We start from the raw sequence: 24,060 nt of genomic DNA, 5'->3' as shown, positions 1-24,060 counted from the left end.
TATCAGTGTCATGCCATGGTCTTCAAACCTTACTATATGGTAATAAACTTATTTTCTTCCTTTCTTACCTTTAGTCTATTCCTTTTCATATAATCTCTATCACAGTTAACATCCTCCTTAGAGACACCTTTCCTCTCAAGACTCTCATGAATTGGCATGGCTTTTCAGTTCTAAAATTTCTCTCAAATATGACTGAGCTTCTTGACTCCATATTTATTAAAACTGCTTCATCATCCCTCAGCTAGACTAATTCAAGGGTATCCTAATTGCTGTCCCTGGCCCTACCTGCTTCCACTCTGGCCCACTCTCTCTAGTGCTCCTAGAACTACCTGCATTAGAAAGTATTTATTATGTTACTATGTCTCCCCTCTTAAAAACTTCTTTCAGATCACTATGATCTTTAAGAAAAAGTTTCAAAATTTTTAGCATGTCATACACTGCTGTTCAAAATTTGGCCACACCCTACAGCATTAACTTCTACTTCCTCAAACCCTTAGACTTAATAAACCTATTGAATTTCTCACTGCTCCATTTACCAATTCTTTAATGTGTATGAGTCATTATATTATATATGCTTTCTCTGTATGGAAGAGTCTTTTCTGGAATATTCCTACACCTTCTTCAAACCGAACTCAATTTTCATTTCCTCTGGAAAATCTTGCCCAGTTCCTCCAGAGCAGGACAGACACCCTTTCCTTTACAGAGTCTCCACTGAATCAGGAAAATTCTCCATGAAAAAGGAAGCTGTAGGATTCTGGAGACAGGAGGTTTAAAACCCAAGAGAGACAAAGGGAATTCTTAGGAAGATGATGAAAGGAATTTTCTGAAAGACAAGTACGTAGCAAGCCAGGAGAACAACCAACAATCTAGAAAGCAAGAAGAAAGATATTGCCAGGAGGCAAAGGAAAAAGCATGGTACTGATAAATTTCCAGGTGTTTTGACCTACTGAGGAGAATTTTAGGGTTTTTTGGAGAGTTTGCAGGAGAGCTAGTGATAGATATTTAGAAATATTTCCCCCAAAATGAGGTTGCTGTTGCTTCCAGGATAAGTTGAAATCTGTATAAGAAGGGGAATGTAATCAATTTCTATCTGAGCTCTGAACAATAATCACTAATCATATTAATATAATCCCTCAATATTGAATAAACCAAAATTTGTGATAGAATTACATTGGGGGGAATTTTGTATGAGTTAAATCCTCATCTTCCATAAGGGGATTAGACAATAATTAAGTCTGAAAAATCAAGAAATAGAGGTACAAACATACTCTTTAGATACATGAAGGTGAAGGCCACAAGAAATTGCAAAAGTGCTGAAATTGCTTTCTGTGAGGATCAACAAGAAGCCTCTGTTCCACAACTACTGTGGCATCATTCACGTCATGTTCTGTGTGAATAGCGCCCAAGGCCTGGAAAAGAAAAAAGCAGCAACTGGACTCCCAGTGGTCAAATCCAACTGGAGGTAGTATGACAAAAGTGGGGTGCACAGATTCAGATATTAGAGGTACCATAAAGCAAAGAGTAAATAAGATTAGGAGAAAAAAAAGAGAGAAACAGCTACTCTTTAAATTTTGTTTGTATGAGTATCCAGAAAGTAGGGTGAAAATAACCCGATAAAAGCTTTCAAACAAAGAACAGAATTTATAAACTAGATTTACCATAAAATCAATCAAAAATGTTTATAGTATACAGAGGACAGAGTTAATGTGCCAAAATAAGTTATTCCTATCTAATGTTCACTTTATTTAGTCATGTTAATACAACGAGATTAGAACTTTAAAGTCAGAAATCTATTTTGTTTTAACAAAATACTGTATAATTTAAGGTAATTTTCATAGCATTAAAGAAGAATTTTTAAAAACCTACTACAGTATTATCTCACTCTGAAAGTGAATTTATACACATGAATATTTTAAAATTACATCTATAAATATATATAGTTATATTTCATAACTATGAGCAACTCTTTAATAAATAATAAAATACCTAAATTTTAATAAATAATAGTAAATAAATAACAAAATACGCTGGTTTTCTTCAGATGTTTTCATTTTTTCCATATTAAACTCAAGAGAATCAGTGGATAAACTGTTATAACTACAATGTGGGTTCATCCAAGTTGGTGCAAAAGTCATTAGACACAGTATGAAGCAGAAACAGTGCATTAGAAAATGATGTTAGTCTTTTCAACACATTTTTAGAGCATACTATGTATTAGAGTCTATTCTAGGTACTGGGATACAAGACTGAGCAAGAGGCAAAAATATCTGCCTTCTTGAAGCTTATATTCTAGTCAAAAATAGAAATAACAGTAATAATAGGGAAAAAATATCTAATTCACTATAGCAACAAAAACTATGAGGTACCTAACAATAGACCAAACAAAAAGTTTGTGAGAACACCATGGAGAAAATTATGAAATACTGTTGAAAAATGTAACTCAAATAAATGGAGGAATATACTATTTTCATGGATTGAAACAGTATCATGAAGATGCCAATTGCTCTGTAAATAAATATAAGTTTAATACAATTTCAATAAAAATACAATAATTCTTTGGGAAAAAAAAATTTTAATTTATGTGGAAGATTTGAAATGGCCAAAAATAAATCTATTTTTTAAGAACAAGAGGGGAGGTCGACCTCCAGAAATCAAAGCTTTATGGTCACAAAGACATAAAGTGTTGCATTGGTCAGGGATAGAATAATAAACCAATGAAGTAGAATAAAAAGCCCAGAAATAAACTCATACATAGTTATTATATGCATACTCATACATACTTAAATATGACTGAGGTTGTATACATACAATGGAATACTACTCAGCCATACAAAAGAATGAAATAATGCCATTTGCAGCAACATGGATAGACCTAGAGACTATCAAGCTAAGTGAATTAGGTCAGACAGAGAAAGACAAATACCATATGATATCACTTATATATGGAATCTAAAATATACAAATGAACTTATTTACAAAACAAAAGTAGACCCACAAACATAGAAAACAAACTTACGGATACCAAAGGGGAAAGTGGGGGAGGGATAAATTAGGAGTTTGGGATTAGCAGGTACAAGCTAATATATATAAAATAGATAAACAACAAGGTCCTTCTGTATAGCACAGGGTACTGTATTCAATATCTTGTAATAACTTACAATGAAAAAGAATTTATATATATTCTTTTTCATATGTATACTTATATATATGAAATATATATGATATTTATATGTGTAACATTCACTTCGTTGTACACCAAAAACTAACACAACATTGTAAATCAACTATACTTCAAAAAAAAAAAATCAATGACAGAAAGGATTCACTACTCAATAAATGGATCTGGGGAAACAGACTTACTATAAGGGAAAAAAAATCTATAATTTTTTTTACCCTTATAGAAAGGTTTTCTTACACAAGATACTAAATAAGCACAAACAACCAAAGGGAAATGCTTGACATTTTAAGTTCATTAGAATTATGAACTTTAATTCATAAACTGATGTTATAAAAAGGTTAAAACAAAAAACAAGCCCACCTGCTGGGAGAGAAACCATTTAAAATGCACAAAACATTTACATAACTAGCATGCAGGATACTTAAAGTACTCCCACAAATCAACATAATAAACAATCCTATGGGAAAATGAGCAAATAATGTAAACAGAAAATTCACAGAAGAAACATGCAATACTTTTTCTTTTGTCCAATAAACAAAAGAAAACATGATCATAGTCACTAGTAGTCAGAGGAACACAAAAGAAAATAACTCATCTGATTGGCAACAACAACAAAATTTAAATATCTCTCAACACCAAATGCTGGTGAGGATGTAAAGCATCAGGAACATCCACAGTCTGCTGGTAGTATAAATTGTTAAAAACTACTTTGGAGAGAAATTTGGTATCGACTAGTAAAGTTAAAAATGCTCATCACCTACAACTCATGAATTTTAATTATAGGTTTACAAACTAGGAAAACTGTCACAGAAGATACAAGGAAACATGTATGAAAATGATCATTTTAGCATTGTTCACTCAAATTGTTTATACAAACTTAGTTCACTTAAAAAGTTTAAATCTACATAACCCAATCCAACAACTGAACGAAATTCACTAAGATAAAATTTTCAAACTTTTGAAATATGCATGCCATCCCCTTTAAGGTGCAGTAAGAGACTTTTGTTATAAAATATGCAAGGTAAAAAGTGAATTATATGTACTTCAAGTTAGGATTAGTGAAATTTTAAATTGCAGCTGGTACTTCTGTCTGTGTTTGAGTCCTCTAATAATAATACATTTTTACAAAATTTTTATGTCATTAAGTTGTTTATGGAAAAAAAACCTGAGTAGATGCTGAATTTTCCAGCTAATTTTTAAAAAAGAAATCTTAATTATATAAAAATAAATTTATTTCTCTTATTTTGAGCTCACCGGAGACAGAGTCTTTGTTTTAATTATTTTTATTGTTAATAACTTAGGTGAATTTCAGATAAAACAATAAATATTGATATTGAGAATAAGTCCTATATCTTTGTAACAGTCACAATATGTATTCCCAGAAAAAGAAAGCTGTTTAAGCTTAGCAATTAAAAAATTAAACTTTTTTTTAACTTAGAGTAATATGTGACTATAGAAAAATATACCACAGAGCAGAAAAATGTGTCACATACTGATAATAATACACATAATGATAATGTATGGGAAAAGGTTTAAGATATAGTGTCTAATCTCCTTTTTTAGAGCTAGATTGAGAAAGGAATTGACTTTCCATCAGATTAACATAATGCTTTTCCTTCAGAGTTTATTCTACAAAATTATTTTTTGCTCCCAAGTAAATATCCACTTATTAAAAGGGAGCAAGCAAGAGAGTTAATATTATAAGTTCCAGGGCACTCAAATAATGTTTTCATATACTTCCCAAGTTAAAATATTAGGTAGAATATTTTTTTGCTCACAAAATTAAATTTGAAAATTCATAAATTATTCAAAAGCAAAACTATAAATTAGCTACTTTCAGCAATTTAATTTGATTCAACTGTCAAACTACATGGGGGAAAAAAACACTATTCTAATATTTAAAAAGCCAAAATTCCAAAAAGTTCCCTAAAATGTGGTTCCAAGAATGTGATATAAGCTGCTAACACCAATAGCAATAATATGTTCAGGAAAAAATTAACAGGAATAAACAGTAAAGAAGTACAACATAGTTCTCATAATTAAATCTTAATTTAAAATAAAGTTCTCAAAATAAAATTTATCAGAACTTTAATCACTGTAGCCACCAAGTGGAGAAAACTTAGCATTGCATCATAAACACTCAATTATTTACTTCACTACTCAAATACTATAGACATGACTAAATGATGTATAACCCTAGAAAACTAAATATATACTATATCCCATGTAATCAATAATCCACCTAAGATTTAGCAGCTACATAAATGAATAGTATGGTATTACAAAATAAATACATCTTAAATCAATTGAATAAATATAAAATCAATATAAATATTAGCACAGGTAAATGTCAGGCCTTCCCCCATAACACTCAGTACCAATATTCATAAATGTTAAACGGTTAAAAATTGAACTATAAAGTATGAAGTGACAAATTCTGTGGAGAATAAATATCCATAAATTAAGGAGAATGGTTGGCAACAGACTTACATGCATGCTACTAAATAAGGTGAACCTTTGTTCACTCCTGCTGTATCTATGCCAGCTGGGCCTGTGGAGGACCTTGTTGCCAAGGGTGTTAAGAATCTGTCTATACCACCATAGTAAGCCATGCAGCAGTTTTATGGCCAAAAAAGAATGATTATAAAACAGTGACTGTACTCAATATTTAATAGCACATTTCTAAACACTTACATGTATTAATTAATCTTCATAATAATGAGTAAGTTATTGTAGTGGACTGAATAATGGAGCCCAGATATCAGGACCTAATCCACGGGACCTGTAAATGTTTTAAGGAAAAAGGGTCTTTGCAGATGTGATTAGATTAAGGGTCCCTAGAGAGGGAGATGATCCTGGATTATCTGGGTGGGCCCACATACAGTCACAAGTGTCCTTGTAAGAGAGAGGCAGAGGGAGATTTGACACACAGAGAAGAAAAGGCAATATGAAGACAGAGGCAGAGATTGGCCACAAGCCAAAAAATGCCAGCAGCCACTAGAAGCTAGAAGAGGTGAGGAATGGATTCTTCTGAGTTACTGATTTCAGACTTCTGGTTTCCAGAATTGTGAGAGAACAAATTCCTGTTGTTTTAAGGCACCAAGTTTGTGGTAATATATGATAGCAGCCCCAGGAAACTAATATAGGTACTATCTCTTTTCTTTTTACAGATGAGCAAACCAGATTGAGGCTTATGTGAAACCTGTCCTACTTCTGGATTTTTTGGTGACATGAACCATTAAGCATTCTTCATTGTTTAAGTTTTCTGTTACTTGCAATATAAGAGATCTAGCTGATAGAAACAATATTTTATAATCTTCTCTGATTATATTACATATGTGAGCCTTGGATGCCAAAATAATTTAGTTGGGATTATAAGTAACTTGCAAGCAATTTTTCACTTTATTTTTTATAAAGAGCATATATTATTATATTTGAAATGAGGAAAATACTTCAATTTAAAAAGCCAGATTTCTACCTAAGTGCACACAAAAGCTATATATGAACATTTATAGTAACTTTATTCAAAACACCAAAACGTGGAAACAATCCAAATGTTTATCACCTGGTAAATGTATGAGCAAAGTGGTGTATCCACATAATTGAATGCCACTAAGTACTGAGAAAAAACAAAACTAGTGATACAACAGCATGGATGAATCTCAAATGCATTATGCTAAGTGAAAAAGTGAAACTCAGTAAGCTCAAAAGGTTCCATATGATTCTATTTATATGAAATCTGGAAAATACAAAATTATAGGGGAAAAAAATAGATCAGTGATTACCAGGGTCTCATCATACAGGGAGGGATTAGCTTAAAAAAAAAAGGGTCATGAGAGAATATTTTGATGTGATGGAACTGTTCGATTTCTTGATTATGGTGGTTGTTTTACAATTGTATGCATTTATCAAAACTCATAAAACAGTGATTTAAAGGGCGAATTTTACAGTATGTAAATTATACCTCAAAAAACCTGACCCCAAAATTAAAAAAAATAATAACAAAAATAAAACCTGACCCAATGTCTTCCATTTAATAAAAATAAAACTGAAATACATTAAAAAAAATAAAAAGCCAGATTTCTAATAATTTTGCATCAGAGATATATCAGGGTCATGAGACCAGTTGCTAACAGACTCCAAGGATGGCTTCATAAATAAGTGAAGCTAGAAAATATAAGAAAACAGAATCAGGCTCTCTGTCAAGTGAGCAAGGTAGATTGATGATGGTGAGGACCATGGACAAAAGAAGAGTATAAACTCCACCTCAAGAGAGCAATAGCTACAGCTTCATCCATCTGTGCACACAATTAACTCCAAAATGTTAAGACAATATGTAGGCCAAACAAAATATATCTGTGAGTAGGATCTGACCAATAGGCCCTGAATTCATGATCTCTCTTGATAATACCTCTCAGGAATACTGGAGGTAGTCAGTTTTTATGGAAAACCCAAGCAGGGGCAGGAATCATGAAAATTAGAATTAGGAATCTTGGGTTCTGGTCCCATATATGTTATTGGGCAAACCTCAAAACATAGTAAACCCTAGAGCTCGCTCCTAACTTTAAGAAAAATGTGAATATTCTTATAAGATTCATTGAGGGCAAGAGTAAGGAGTCTACAAAGGACACCAACAAGTTACAGGTGAATGAATGTCAGAGTCCTTGGAGTAGAAGATTACAAACCTCCTCACAGATGATAAGTTCCAGAAAGACAGAGCCTGGGACATGTCACCTTTGACCAGCACACTTCATTAAGTACTCATAAAAGGTACACACTTGATATTTGTCCAGTGAGTGGACAAAAAGCATGGATAAAAGTTTCTCTAAGATAAGTATCTCTAAGATGAGTAAAAGAGATCAATTGTTCTTGATATGGCCATTTATGGATAGGCAATGAGGAATGGATTCAAAATAAAGTTTGTTGATATATATCAACAAACTCCTTAGTGAATGCTATTCTAATTTTTCAAAAGATATCTGTGGTTCTTCAGTGATAAAATAATTAGATTTTGCGTTTTGATGACATTATGATGGATTTCAAGTTTTGATGACATTATGACGGATTTATCAAGAAAATGGAACATGCTGAAAAACTCAACACTATGTTAGTGAAAGTATTTTGATAACATTTGGAAGATAATTTGGAAGCTCATTCAAATGTTGGCTTTGGGTGTCCCCATGATTCTAAAAATAAGTATGCAAATACTCAGACACAGTATGTGAAAAACAAATAACTATGGCTGTTATGTGTGAGATCATCAAAGAGTGGTATGAATATATCAACACAATTCTTTGGGCTTAGATGTGCATACTTAAGCAAGGGCTATGCCTTGTAGAAAAACATTACATATGGAAACAAATTGGCTTGCCACTTTTTACACCTTTGGGAACTGCCTTCCTTTTTAATTATAAAATATATTTGTGTGAAATATATCTCAGAAGTATGATTATTTCCTTTGTTGTTCCCACCACCACCTTCCCATCCCTCAAATTCACATTTTTTTCTTTGTGAGGCAATGGTTATTAGTTCAGGAACAAGGCTTGATGACATGACTTAAAATAATTGTTTCAACTAAGAAATATGCAAGAGACAAACTACAGTGGATACTGTGACAGTCCATGCAGATCCCACTTCAGGATCAGGCCCAGCTATAATGTCCCCTGCTGACACTCACAGCCCTTGGACACAGGGAACTGTCTCACTCAAGTTCAAGCCCTCTCCCATAAGGAGCCCAGCAGTGAGGGCCATGACATTAACGTATAAAGGTCAAGCCCCTTGTATCAGTTTGCAACAAATCTGAAGGGCCAATGCGGTTCAAGGACACTCCAGCTCTAGCCCCCATTGGATCCTATCAGGCCTCAATTGCAACCACATTGCAAATAAGCTTCTCCTGCCCATGCCTGCCTTCCTCACTTCCAATAGCACTCCTCAGTAAATCTTGCACATGCAACTCTCCATCTCAGATCCTATTTTCAGGCAATCCACTCTAAGACAAAAGCTCTCCAGAATAAGCATCTCATTCTTAAGAAATTACATTATGGATAAAATACTTGAAAAAGAAATGTGCTTGATATATATCAACAAACTCCTTAGTGAATGCTATTCTAATTTTTCCAAAAGATATCTGTGGTTTTTCAGTGATAAAATAATAGTATACCAGCACCTAGACATAAGCCTACCTAACCAAAAATTCTAAATCTGGCTTTGGGATAATTTTTGAACAGTTTCGGGAAACTCTCTAAGATATTCATATATGGGAAACTGTCAATTTTTTTTTTAAGACAGGGTCTTTTTTGTTTTTTTAGTTTATTTATTTTTGGCTGCGCTGGGTCTTTGTTGCTGCGTGCAGGCTCTCCCTAGTTGCGGCGAGCAAGGGCTACTCTTCGTTGCAATGTGTGGGCTTCTCGTTGTAGTGGCTTCTCTTGTTGCGGAACATGGGCTCTAGGCGTGTCAGCTTCAGTAGCTGCGGCACACGGGCTCAACAGTTGTGGCTTGCAGGCTCCAGAGCGCATGCTCAGTAGCTGTGGTGCACGGGTTTAGTTGCTCTGTGGCATGTGGAATCTTCCTGGATCAGGGTTCGAACCCATGTCCCCTGCATTGGCAGGCGGATTCTTAACCACTGCGCCACCAGGGAAACCCAAAACTCAATTTTGAAAGCCTACATTTTAATAATTGTGTATTTTGGAAATTTTTTTTTTTACATCTTTATTGGAGTATAATTGCTTTACAATGGTGTGTTAGTTTCTGCTTTATAACAAAGTGAATCAGCTATACATATACATATGTTCCCATATCTCTTCCCTATTGCGTCTCCCTCACTCCCATCCTCCCTATCCCACCCCTCCAGGCGGTCACAAAGCACCGAGCTTCCCGGTGCTATGCAGCTGCTTCCCACTAGCTATCTACCTTACATTTGGTAGTGTATATATGTCCATGCTTCTCTCTCGCTTTGTCACAGCTTACCCTTCCCCCTCCCCATATCCTTAAGTCCGCTGTCTAGTAGGTCTGTGTCTTTATTCCTGTCTTACCCCTAGGTTCTTCATGACATTTTTTTTCTTAAATTCCATATATATGTGTTAGCATACAGTATTTGTCTTTCTCTTTCTGACTTACTTCACTCTGTATGACAGACTCTAGGTCTATCTACCTCATTACAAATAGCTCACTTTCGATTCTTTTTATGGCTGAGCAATATTCCATTGTATATATGTGCCACATCTTCTTTATCCATTCATCAGATGATAGATACTTAGGTTGTTTCCATCTCTGGGCTATTGTAAATAGAGCTGCAATGAACATTTTGGTACATAACTCTTTTTGAATTTTGGTTTTCTCAGGGTATATGCCCAGTAGTGGGATTGCTGGGTCATATGGTAGTTCTATTTTTAGTTTTTTAAGGAACCTTCATACTGTTCTCCATAGTGACTGTACCAATTCACATTCCCACCAGCAGTGCAAGAGCGTTCCCTTTCTTCCACACCGTCTCCAGCATTTATTGTTTCTAGATTTTTTGATGATGGCCATTCTGACTGGTGTGAGATGATATCTCATTGTAGTTTTGATTTGCATTTCTCTAATGATTAATGATGTTGAGCATTCTTTCATGTGTTTGTTGGCAGTCTGTATATCTTCTTTGGAGAAATGTCTATTTAGGTCTTCTGCCCATTTTTGGATTGGGTTGTTTGTTTTTTTGTTATTGAGCTGCTTATAAATCTTGGAGATTAATCCTATGTCAGTTGCTTCAATTGCAAGCTGTGGCCCTAGCCCACTGTAGTCGCTCCCTTACTCTCCATGGGTCAAAAGGATGCAGAAAATGTTTAGATATATAAAGAAACTGGAGCATGGAGTGACCCCACCACACCAAATCAGCCTCTGTGAGATTCTTTTTTGGAGAATCCGATGAAACAATCAAAGGAATGTGCAAAGAAAAGTCATTTTTAAAACTGCTTTCGGTAGACCCAGAAGCCTATGTGCACATTTAAATTCAATTTAGTAGCTGTATGTTAAGTTCTATATTGTTGTAACATAGAGCATAGCATGGGAAAGGGGTGGTGAAAGATGAATGACAGATGGTGACAGGTGTTTGTAATGAATGCCAAGGAGTTTGGACTTTGGCCTAAGAGAAGTAGGAGCCACTAAAGAATTTTAAGAAGAATGACCTAGTCAGATTTTCATTTCACTATATAGCAAACTGATTGGAACTGGGAAACCTAGAGACAGAAAACCACTTAGGATATTTTGAGTATAAACTGGGAGAGAGATAACAGCTCTCTAGCCTAAACTGGTAGCAATGGCAATAAAGGAATATGCATATTCAAGAAAATATTTAAGAGGTAGAATTAGCAGATCTTTGTGAGTGAAGGAAAGTGAAGGATTCAAAGGAGTCCATGATGATGTCTAGATTTCTGGCTTGGCCAGAGGAGTTGACACATTCAGTAAGACAGGAAATGCAGGAGTGGAGCAGGCTGGGAGTTAAGGAAAGAGGCTGAACTCAGTTATGATTATGCTGGGTTTAGTACCTATAGGGAAGATCTAGCAGGTAATCAATATTTGGGTCAAATACTCAGGAGAGTTCTGGATTGAAGTTAATGATTTTGGAGTAAGCATGGAGATAGTAACCAAAGCCACTGAAATGGGTGAGGTCACACAGGAAGAGTATACAGAGGTAGAAGAGAAAGGAACCTAAGAAAGAACATTTAAGAAAGGAAAAGGCAGAAGGAAGGAAAAAGGAGACAAAGAATAAGAAACCAGATAGAAGGAAAACCAACAGAATGTGGTGCCAAGAAAATGAAGTATTTTGAAAAGGTGTAAATAGTCAACATAGTCAAATGCTGCTAAAAGGCCAACTCAATAAGAACTGAAAAATGTCCATTGGATTCTTAATTACAGGTATTTAGGCTGATTGAACTTGCCCCACAGCTCACTGATGATCTGTTTATTTTATTTACTCTCTAATTTCTCTATGTTCTGTTTTAATCATTTCAACTGCCATGTCTTCAAGTTCACTAATATTTTCTAATTTCTCTATGTTCTGTTTTAATCATTTCAACTGCCATGTCTTCAAGTTCACTAATATTTTTCTTCTGAAACATCTAATTTGTTGTTAATCCCTTCTGTGATGGTTAATTTTATGTGTCAATTTTGCTAGACTATGGTGCCCAGTTGTTTGGTGAAACACCAGTCTGGATACGTTGTGAAGATATTTTTTAGATGTGATTGACATTTATTTATCATTAGACTCTGGGTAAAGCAGATTACCCTCCATAATGTACGTGGATCTCATCCCATCAATTGAAAACCTTAAGAGAAAAAAACTGAGGTCCACCAAGTGGGAAGGAAGAAGGAATTCTGTCTCCATTCTGCCTTTAACATCAACTCCTACTGAAATGTCTAGCCTGGCAGCCAGCCCTGATGATTTCAGACTTGCCAGCCCCCCACAAACACATGAGCCAGCACCTTAAAATAAATACACACACATACACACACACACACACACACACACACACACACACACACAGCCTATTGATTCTGTTTCTCTTGAAAACCCTAATTAATATACCATCCACTGCATCTCACACATTACTGTTTTTATCTCTATAAGTTCCATTTGGATCTTTCCTATACCTTCCATCTACTTAACTTTTTGAACATATGAAATGCAGTGACAATAATGATTTTAATGTCCTGCTAGTTATAGCATCTATATCAGTTCTGTATTCGTTTCAGTTGATTGATTTTACTTCTCATTATAGGTCCATTCCATATGTGAATTTTGCCTTGTTGGGTGCTTGGTATTTTTGTATGCCTAGAAATCTCCTTGAGCTTTGTTCTGAGTGTAGTTAACTTTCTTGAAAGCAACTTGATTCTTTCAGGTCTTGCTTTTAAGATGTGTTAGCTGAGGTCAAAACAGTACTTAGCCTAGAAGTAAATATAATGGAATTTGGTAAATGATTTGAAGTTGAGGCAAGGGAGGGAAAATGGTCAGACAACTCTGAAGTTCTCAACGTAGATGAGCGAGAAATAAAGATTCCAGAAACAGAGGATAATAAAGACCATCATATCTGAAAAAAGTTTAGTTATGATAAAGTAATACATGAAAATAGTAAAAAGAAAAAATCAAATCCTATGCTTATAAAGAAACCTGAGAATCTCCCATTCTGCCCCTCCTCCTTTCCAGAGTCCATAGGCAAATTCTGTTAACTGTTTCTGTATGGGTTCTTCTGGTAGCTAATCCCACAATTCTAAATAATATCTGCATCTCTCTTTTCTTTACTTACAATCTGAGGTGCCATTTACTGACTCTCTGCTATGAAAGCCTTGTGCTCACTTACACAAAGCTTCTCCCCTCCTGTGTCCCATACACTGATAACTATCAATATATTGTTATTCTTAGCTCTTCCACCGGTTACTTTGGTAGCTATTCAATAGGTCCAATGTTAACTACCTCTGGGACTCTCAAAGGAAAGTATTTCTAGCATCACAGTAGAATAGATTTTCTTTTCTTTTATTATATCAAATGCTTAAAATCAAGCCATATTTTGATTAGCTTCATTATTAAGTATGGTATACTTTTTCAGCTTTTGGGGTTTTTTCCTAGAGTTTCTGAATACTTTTCATTTTTCTTAAAAAAGGGTTTGGGCGATTACAAACCTTCATTATATCCTCACATTTATCTTGCCTTCCTTTCAATTCTTTGGTTTGTTACATACAGTTTAGTTTTCTTCTGGAGACATCCACTCCAGAACTTTCTGCTTTCCTGCTTCAATACGGCTGAGTTTCTCCCTTGTCCTGCTACAGAGTCAAGGGAATTCCCTTATTTTTTCAGTTTGGGGACAATATTTCCTGGATCCTATTATTTCTCTTTCTTGGTTTTTCCCAATGCTCAAATTTTTCTCTTATCCTTCATCCTCCAGTCCTGTGAGATTTTTCTTCAGTATCTGAACATGTCATGTTCTCTCTTAGCCTGGAGTCATCAAAACGCTCTTGCCTCTGCCAGGAGCACTTTCCCATCCACTTGTTGTAGCTAAGTCCTGTTCACATTTGGGGTCTCAGTTTAAAAGAACACTTGCTCTGTGATGTTTTATAACCCTCTCTTCTCCTTCCCTGCCCGTATCATTTAGACTCTGCCCCTCTTCTGTGGAAGCCACAAAACACTGAACTTTCCCTGTCATAATACTTTTCACTGTGTATTAAATTACTTATAAACTCAAAGCAGGCAAGAAACTATTTTTACCTTATTCTCAGAGTTGCTGCCTGATAACCATGGCACTTAATAAACAACTAATATTTTTATATAAATGATTTAATGAATAAAAGATATTTTACAATCGAAGAATAGTTAAATAACTGAGGTTAGACCAACTTAATGAAATGTTCTAGTCATTAATATGGTAATTTTTAAAGGATTCATAAACAAAAAATACATGATATATGTCAAACTTGTAAAAAAATACACTTTGACTGAAACAGTATAAAAGAGTTGGCAGGTTTATCAGTATTTTCCACTTTTACCCTCAACCTTTCTTTAAATTAATGCTTTCAAATGCAGTTTCAATGTTCTTAACATAGTTAAGCAATTATAAAATAAATATACCCTGTGAATTCTTAGATAGTTATAAATATTTATAAGTATAAAAATGTAAGAATAAAATAAAGCAAACTAGGATTTTTCTTTTAAACATTTATAGTTTTGATCGAACCTCAATAATGAAAGAAGTTTTGGAGTATCCATTATTGAGATATCTCTCACATTTTCCCATAGTAAGCCTTCAAAAAAATTTTAATAAAAAATTTTAATATAAACACTGCTCTAAACACTATGATATGTGGAACTATTAAAATACTCTTCTAATTCAAACTTTCCTGAAATTTCTAGAAGGAAGGAAAGAAGGAAGGAAGGAAGGAGGGGTAGAAAGACAATAGGAGTAAAGGAGAAAATCAGCAGGTTCAAATTCTTAAAAAAATAATTATGTAAATAAGTATCATTCTACAATTAAATATAAAGATTTTTGAATCTTAAATAATATTTTAAAATATTTTCCTTATAGTGACTTTTTAGCCACTTAGCACTTGACTCAGACAAGCACTTAGCCTTGGTTAAGAGTAGCTCACCACAACAAGAGCTGGAATGCCTGACATGCACTTGAAATGGCATGTGCAGTTAAGCCCATCAAAGGGGTTAAAGTCCAAAATCAGAGTGATGGGCAAGGGTAAGTAGTATAGCAAACACAGTCTAAGCATATAGCCAAGTTGGCTGAATGAATTGGAAAAAGAACCAAAATGTAAACCAAACCCAAACCTGGATCCCAAATCAGAATGAGGGCCAAGTCAGGCATGAAGGAAGCATACGCTGAGGACTTGTAGACAATATGGGCAGGACTGGGCTTCCCTCCTCCCTTTCTGAGAAGGAGTATCTTTTCCCCATCCATGGACATACATGGGTTACTTAGATATTATGAGCCTAGAATTTAGCTGTTGACCAACCTACTTCAGAAAGACAATTCAAATCTTCTACACTTAATCATAATGTTATGTTTATGTGTATCTTCATTTCAAGGAAAAGATACCAAAACTATTAAAACGCTGAGTAGGTCTCCAAAGTCATAATATGAGCCAAATTTGAACCAGAGTATAAGATCAATTTCCTCATTCCTAGCATCATTACATCTGCCTGTTATGCTGCTTCCCATCAAAATGATTTAAAGTTATTCTTTTTTCCCCTAATGCTATGCACCACTGATGCCACATAAATCTCAAGGTAATATTAGAGTTATATTTCTTTTCAGAATGTAAAGGCAATCTCTAGTTTATAGCAGATGGAAAAACAATATTAAATGCCAGGGTTTTTTTTAAGTTAAAGAGATAAGCCCTACATATTACTTTTTGTCTTTTCTTTTCCTTTTCTTTTTTTTTTTTTCTTTTGGCCACACTGTATGTCTTGCGAGGTCTCAGTTCCCCGACCAGGGACTGAACCCGGGCCACGGCAGTGAAAGCCCAGAATCCTAAGCACTAGGCCACCAGGGAAATCCCCTACACATTACTTTTATATTACTTTTACATATTTTCAAAATATGAGCTAAGTCTTAGCAACAATACAGTCTGGATCCCTGGATATACACAAACTCTTATATAGAGTACACAGCATAAAGGTTAACACTGTGGGCTTTAAATTCAAACACACAAATGTTTTAATCACCATTCTGAAAAACCATGTGATCTTGGGCAAAAGACTTAACTTAAGTCAAGCTTCTCTATCCATTAAAGCAGGGATGGTAACAGTAACTCCCTCAGAGGGCTGTTGTGAGGATTAAACGAAAAAGGCGCTTAAAAGCTTAGCACAATTCCTAACACTAGAGTTAGTGCTCTTTTTTTTTTTAATAAATTTATTTTATTTTATTTTATTTATTGTTGGCTGCGTTGGGTCTTCCTTGCTGCACGCGGGCTTTCTCTAGTTGCGACGAGCAGGGGCTACTCTTTGTTGCAGTGCGCAGGCTTCTCATTCTCTTGTTGCGGAGCATGGGCTCTAGGCGCACAGGCTTCAATAGTTGTGGCACGCAGGCTCAGGAGTTGTGGCTCATGGGCTCTAGAGCGCAGGCTCAGTAGTTGTGGCTCACAGGCCTAGTTGCTCCGCGGCATGTGGGATCTTCCCGGCCCAGGGCTCGAACTTGTGTACCCTGCAGTGGCAGGCGGATTCTTAACCACTGTGCCACCAGGGAAGTCCCTAGTGCTCAGTTAATATGTACTAATAATAGTAGTAATAGTACCCCTCAGGTTTATGGCAAGAAGCTCACAAGATGGAGCTGAGACTCTCCTCTGGGCTCTTCTGTTATGCTGGTATCCATGACATGGAACTTATGTCATATTTGAGAGCATGTCAGAGAGGATGGCTTGCCTCCCAGTGTTTTCCAGGAGCACTGGTGTTACACCACACACACAGCTTTGAAAATCTAAGCAGATTTCAAATTTGCTTAAATAGCTTTCTTGGCCAAGAGTCATGTAAGTTGCCAACTGGCAACAGAATCATTTTCCACTCAAACTTGACAGCAGCAGGATTTAAACAGAAAACTGGGAGGAGGGCAAGGGAAGTAATATGCTTCCTTCCTCAAGGTAGTTTTGGACTCTTTGGCACCGGAGAAAAGTTTTAAAGATGAGAGAAATTTTACATGAATATTATAGTATTTATTTGCAATGTATCAAAAATTAATTGAAAAGGAATAGATAGTTGCCATCAGAACTCCCTTTCTACCATTTTTTTTCATATTCTGCGAACTCTTTCTTAGAAGACATTGGAATTTCTTCATTTGGGTGCTCTAATTCAAATACAGTGAACCTGGATTTTTTAATTAATTTCTTTTTTATTGAAGTATAGTTGATTTACAGTGTTTCAGGTATACAGCAAAGTGATTCCGTTTACATATATATATTCTCTTTCAGATTATTTTTCCATTATATATTATAAGATATTGAATATAGTTTCCTTTGCCATACAGTAGGTCCTTGTTGTTTATCTATTTTATATATAGTAGTGTGTATCTATTAATCCCAAATTCCTAATTTATGCCTTCCCTCTTGCCCTTTGGTAACCATAAGTTTGTTTTCTATGTCTGTAAGTCTGTTTCTGTTTTGTAAATAAATTCATTTGTGTCTTTTTTCATTAGTGAATCTGAATATTTTGAGTCAAATAAGAGTCACTGGACTTCAGTGATCCTACAGAAGTTCTTCTCTTCCTTTAAAATATAACCCAAGAGCAAAATAAATTTTTTCATATTTCCCTTATTCTTGACAGTAAGAGAGTAAGAGGAATCAGGGTAAATGCTAATAGATATTTAAATCCTCTCTAAGAGGAACTCAAACTGATGGCATTCTAACTAATTAGGAAACTTATAAGGATAAAGTTTCTACATGCTTCCTCAGAAAACACTATTCCAAAGTACTAACAAGAAATGTTTTCTTATTTGTATATACGTGGCTTAATTCCAAAAAAGATTTGAGGTAAGGCATAAAGATATATACAGTATATTGAGATTTAAAAAAAATAATAAATGAGGAAACTAGGAAAAAAATTTAAAAAATTGTAAGAAAAAAAATAAAGACATCAGTGCTAAGTGTGGGCCATAAACTTGCTCTAAGCATCCTAGCAGTCAGTAGAAAGAGGTGAATTATATTATTTGATATCTGTAAGATTAACAGCAACAATCATGTTCTCAGAAAAAACTTAGCTTTTATCTAATATATTCCTTCTGCTAGGGTTTGTAACAGTTTCCTTATATTTGCTTGTAAATGAGAACACTATTACTCAGGCTATTGAGGGGAGAGAGAATGTTCTTATATTTCAGAGATTTCTACTGCCATATTTAGGGGGAAGATGTCATGATACCAGCAAAATTAAATAAGTATACCTAGTTAAGACAAAGGACACCCAGTAAACATATTCTATAACAATATTCCCATGTGCAATTTTTAGCAGTTGATGCTCCTTAAAAAAATTTGTAAGAAAGACTGTTTGGTTCCCAATGATGAAATGATTTACCATTAGATACTTTAAATCAAAGACTAGTAGTTTTATATTTCATGGAACTATATGTCTGTGGTAGACAGAATAATGGCCCTCCAAAAATGTCCATGTCCTAATCCCAGAAACCTATGAATGTTACACATCAAAAGGTACTTTGCAGATGTGATTAAGGAACTTGAGGTGGTGAAATTATTCTGCATTATCTGGATTGGTTTATATAATCACAAGGGTCCTCATAAGAGGGGGCAGGAGGGGCAGATTCGGACAGAGGAAGAGCAATCGAGAGATTGAGAGGCTGGAGTGATATAAGGAAGGGGACACAGGCCAAGGAATGCAGGTGACCTCTAGACACTGAAAAAGGCAAGAAAATGAATTCTTCCCCAAAACTTCCAGAAAGAATGCAGCCCTGCTGACACCTTGATTTTAGGACTTCTGACTTCCAAAACTATAAGATAATAACTTTGTGCTGTTTTAAGCTCACCAAATCTGTGGCAATTTGTTAGAGCAATAACAGGCAACTAATTCAATGACTACAAACTCAATATATTGATATTACTAATCGATTTCATGAATTTCTACCCAGGTATTAATAGTAAGCAAAAATGTATTACGCAGCCATAAAAAGGAATGAAATAATGCCATCTGCAGCAACATGGATGGACCTAGAGATTGTCAAACTGAGTGAAGTTAAGTCAGACTGAAAGAGACAAATATATGATATCACTGTGTGGAATCTAAAAAAAAATGGTACAAATGAACTTATTTACAAAACAGAAATAGAGTCACAGATATAGAAAACAAACTTATGGTTACCAAGGGCAGAATGGGTAGGGGAGGGATAAACTGGGAGATTGGGATTGAGATATACACACTACTATATATAAAATCTGATAACTAATAAGGACCTACTGTATAGCACAGGGAACTCTACTCAGTACTCTGTAATGACCTATATGGGAAAAGAATCTAAAAAAGAGTGGAGAGATATATATATATAACTGATTCACTTTGCTGTACACCTGAAACTAACACAACACTGTAACTCAACTATACTCCAATAAATTATTTAAAAAAAATAAATAATGCTCACTTTAAAACATATCTCCTGGGCTTCCTTGGTGGCGCAGTGGTTGAGAGTCCGCCTGCCAATGCAGGGGACACGGGTTCGTGCCCCGGTCCGGGAAGATCCCACGTGCCGCGGAGCAGCTGGGCCCGTGAGCCATGGCCGCTGAGCCTGCGCGTCCGGCGCCTGTGCTCCGCAACGGGAGAGGCCACAATAGTGAGAGGCCCACGTACCGCAAAAAAAAACAAAAGACATATCTCCTATACTTTAGTTAAACCATAAAATGAGCCCCAAGTATATCTAGGTACTTTGAATATAACAATTTTCAAAATGTGCTTCATAATACACTGGTTCTGTGGGATGTAAAAGGTGTTAAGCACACAAAAAAAAATTCTAAGGTCAAATAACTTGGAAAAACTATACTATTTAATTGTAGAATAATTAAAATGATTTTTTAAAAATTATCCCAGGAGTCTAGATTTACCAAGAAACTTTCTGGGTTATTCAAAGGATCCACATCCATCACCACTCCACTATCAAGAGCAGGTGGAAGATGAAGGCAAAGTAGTAGAATAAATGTACTAAATGATAAAATGAAAGTGTCCTTCCAGCTTTAGAAAATCTGGCTAATCAACCCTATTCACAATTTCATACTCCTCAGCTCATACTCATGCAGCCACCTCTATAGTCCCTGTTCACGAGCACAAGGCCAGCTCAGCAAGGAGACTCTCAGATAACATAGTTGCTTCTTGGTGTCTCTGCCACCTGCCACTGACCTTATCCATGGGAGCTTGCCCAGGCTTTTATTTGGAGGAATGACACCAGGACTACTCACCAATCAAACTGAAAAAAACAAGCCATTTACTTCACTCATTTAACCCAGCCCCTTGTACGTAATTCATCCTCCCAACATACTCCACCCGCCCTCATCCAATTCTCTCCAACAATAGAGGGAAAGACATTTGCCAAGAATATAAGTTTAGTGGAGCACAAACCTCAAACATGGACACTGCAGAAACTTCAGACTTACTCCTAAGGAACAAGATTTCCTGGGGAACAGAAAAATGGCTTCAAAGCTTGTCAACAAGAGCCAACGCTTGGTCTCTCATAAATACTAGAGTAAATATTTTAACAGATCTCTTCACTGTAGAGCTAATGAGTACCATGTATTTTTAAGAGAAAAGGAAAACAGTACGGTGTTTTTTAAATATTTATGACCCAGGAACTTTCTCCTCTGGAACATCTACAGAACAACACTTGGAAAACAATTTGCTAGTTATATATGAAATTTCCGAAAGTCAGTCAATTCCTTTGAGGATTATAACGTGAAAAGTGAAAAATAAAGAGCCCACGTAAAAAATTCTACATGGGCAATTTTAGAATTCATTATGGCCAAATAACAAGGTAAAGAAGTTTATTTCTAGATATCAGGCAGGAGATTTGGGCCCTTATTGATGAACTGCTATCGCCAGGCTAACTGAAGTAAGAATAGCCTAAGAATGCTCAATTGTCAGGCAAACGATTAAGGCAGAAATTGAGGTCATGAGGCCAAGACAGGATCAGAATCAAGGAAGTCAACATTTGGCATGAAACTGACACAGTTAATAGAAAGCCAGGTCACCAAAGTCACCCCTACCTGCCAACTCAAATACGAAGCACAGAAGCTAAAACAACGTGATTCAAAATCAGTACCTCAGCATCACCCCAAGTACTAAAAGTTAAAAATGTAGGAAAAAATATTTCAGGCAAAATAAATAATGTGCTGAGAAATAACTGTCATTATTTTTTAAAACCATAGAAAATAGCCATAAAGCGAACAATCGTTCATCTACTGGGAATTCCATAGGCCTTTGGCCCAGAACTTCCTTACTTATAATCACCTTGTTTTTCCTAAAGAAGTTTTTTAAATGCTATTTCTGGGAACTTTCCAAAAAAGCAGCATAAGAAATTTTTTTTCCACAGGAACTTACCAACCAAACTTCCCCATTTCACAATAATTTTAAAAGTTATCCACCAAATTTTTATATTCCAGGAAGAAAAACATAATTATAAACATTTTTTTTAACTTAGAAAAGCCTATAAACACCCACAACTACACACACTAATACACAAAACCTAAATTACTGTAACACAGTATAGTCTTACGAAAAGAAACTTCACAGCACAGGGCAGCCATCGTTCTTAGAAGAGCTTATCTGTCTTTTGGTCATCAAGGTGATGTAATTATATTACTTATATTATTTATGCTTTCACAAAACACACTTTAGATATGATCACAATAATTAATATAGTTTGTCATTAAAACTCATTCATTCAACAGATATTTATTGAATGTTTTCTCTAAACAAGGAGCTAACGATGGTGAATACTAATCTATCTATGTGTCTATCTCATAATTTCATGCATTTAATTCCTCTCCCCACAAATATAAAATTACTGGTGACCCCAAAAATAATATTTTATAGTTATACATCTTTAATTCTTTATGGAGATACATAAAGGGAAGATAACTTTTCTAAATCTTAAAGTGCGACAATCCTTTTAAATCGTGTATTCTGGGAGGTTTACTATATTTTTATACAGTTTTGGAGGACATGCTTTCTTAAAATGTTGAATTAGTTTACCTTTTTTCTGAGGTTTATGGGTAGCACATAATTTGGTCAGGTATTTTGAGACTAAAGAAATAATTTCAAAGAGAAAAAAAGCAGTTTAATGCATGCTTTCTTAGTAAAAAGCTCTAATTTTAAAAGTTAGGCATTTGTTTTTTTAAAAATCAAACTAAATCTGCAGAGGTTTTGTTTAAAAATATGCCTAGATTTACTTAATGTTAAAGTTTGATAGCATTTCCACTTGCTAAAGCATTTTAGCAGAAACGCTTACCATAAAAGCAGCCATGGAAACTGAAATGATACATTGCCACCTGGAATATTTTAAAAGACAATTGTCTAAATAAAAGATTTTTCAGTAGCTAGACAAGCAGCTTTATTTGTAAAAAGGAAACTGTTTCCCAAAGAAATAACAGGAATGAACCCTAAATTCTTACAACTCAAAATCATTTTTCTAAAAGTATTGTGGCCTTGACCCTTAATATGATGATTAGACTAGATTTTTTGTAAAGTATTATAACTGTTGATTTAATAGACTCATATTTCTCACAACTGGTTATCTTTTTAATGTAATGTCTTATATTACATAAGTAATCTCAGTACACAAAGAGGGAGCATTGCCACTATTTGCCGGAGCAGTTAAAAGATAATATTATGTAATTTAAGCAACATTCTCAGGCAAATCTATTAACAAACAACACAGTTATTTCTTACTATGTAATCAACATTTGCATTAGAGATAAAAATATTATACCTCCTCCTGTGATTCCTTAGTACTGAGGAGTCAGTACAGTTTTGTTTTGTTTTTTTTAATGTGTTGGCTTGAAGGAAGTTTTATTTTTTATCTTCTGCATGAGTAAAATTATCTTAATTCCAAAAATTACTCATTGTAAAGAACTGGGTGCATTAAGAGTAATTTCCTTAAAAAAAAAGGTTATTTGCACATGAAATTTTTGTGGAGAAACTGGATTAAGTCTACAGCTCATTCAGTCTAGTAATTTACAAACAACATAACATGCTATGGGGAAAAGACATAATTTTTCTCAATATTACTATTCACAACACACACATGAGGAAACTGAAATTGAGAGATATTAAGTAACTAGCCCAAGATCATATAGTTTGTGAACAGCAGAACTGGGCCTCAACCACCTGGGCCTTTCCAACAGACTGGGACCACCAAAATTTCCTGCTTCGCTCCACAATGAACATCCAATTTCAATGTACTCTAAAAATAAACACAAACACAGAACACATTCTATAAACCAGTTATGCTCAGCTTTGCAAAATCATTATTAGAAGTATTTATGTCTTCTCAGGCTAGAAAAATATTTCATAATTCATTAAATTTTTGTTTTAGTAAACTATTTTAAGCATAAGTTTTCTTTCAGGAAAAATATACACACCCTAATTCATATACATAGAAAAGTCAAGTTAAGAGAACTAAACATGTATCCCAAAAAAATCCACACAGGATAGAATCTCTAGTCCCAATTTTAAGCCTCCCATCAGACAAAAAGCTCTTACCCAACCATTGATTCTCATGCCTATTGAATGATGTCCTCCCCAGGTCAAACCTCTTGGCCCTACAGTGTGGGTCACAGAGGCAAGTTCAAGGGCACCGAAGTGGGAGAAAACTCTCTTCAGTAATATTCTTTTTAAAAAATACTGATTTTTTAAAATTTAAAAGAAACAG

The 24,060-nt window shown here is 34.9% G+C and overlaps 1 long non-coding RNA gene across 1 annotated transcript in view; it reads right to left on the bottom strand.

Annotated features, from left to right (window-relative positions):
* LOC307184397 overlaps positions 1-24,060 on the bottom strand; it is a 202,367-nt gene that overhangs the window by 132,382 nt on the left and 45,925 nt on the right. The gene's annotated exons all lie outside the window — the stretch shown is intronic.

Source organism: Stenella coeruleoalba (genome assembly GCF_951394435.1).
Source record: "Stenella coeruleoalba genome assembly, chromosome: 3".
NCBI classification, from domain to species: domain Eukaryota; kingdom Metazoa; phylum Chordata; class Mammalia; order Artiodactyla; family Delphinidae; genus Stenella; species Stenella coeruleoalba.
This window is presented reverse-complemented; position numbering and strand designations above follow the sequence as displayed.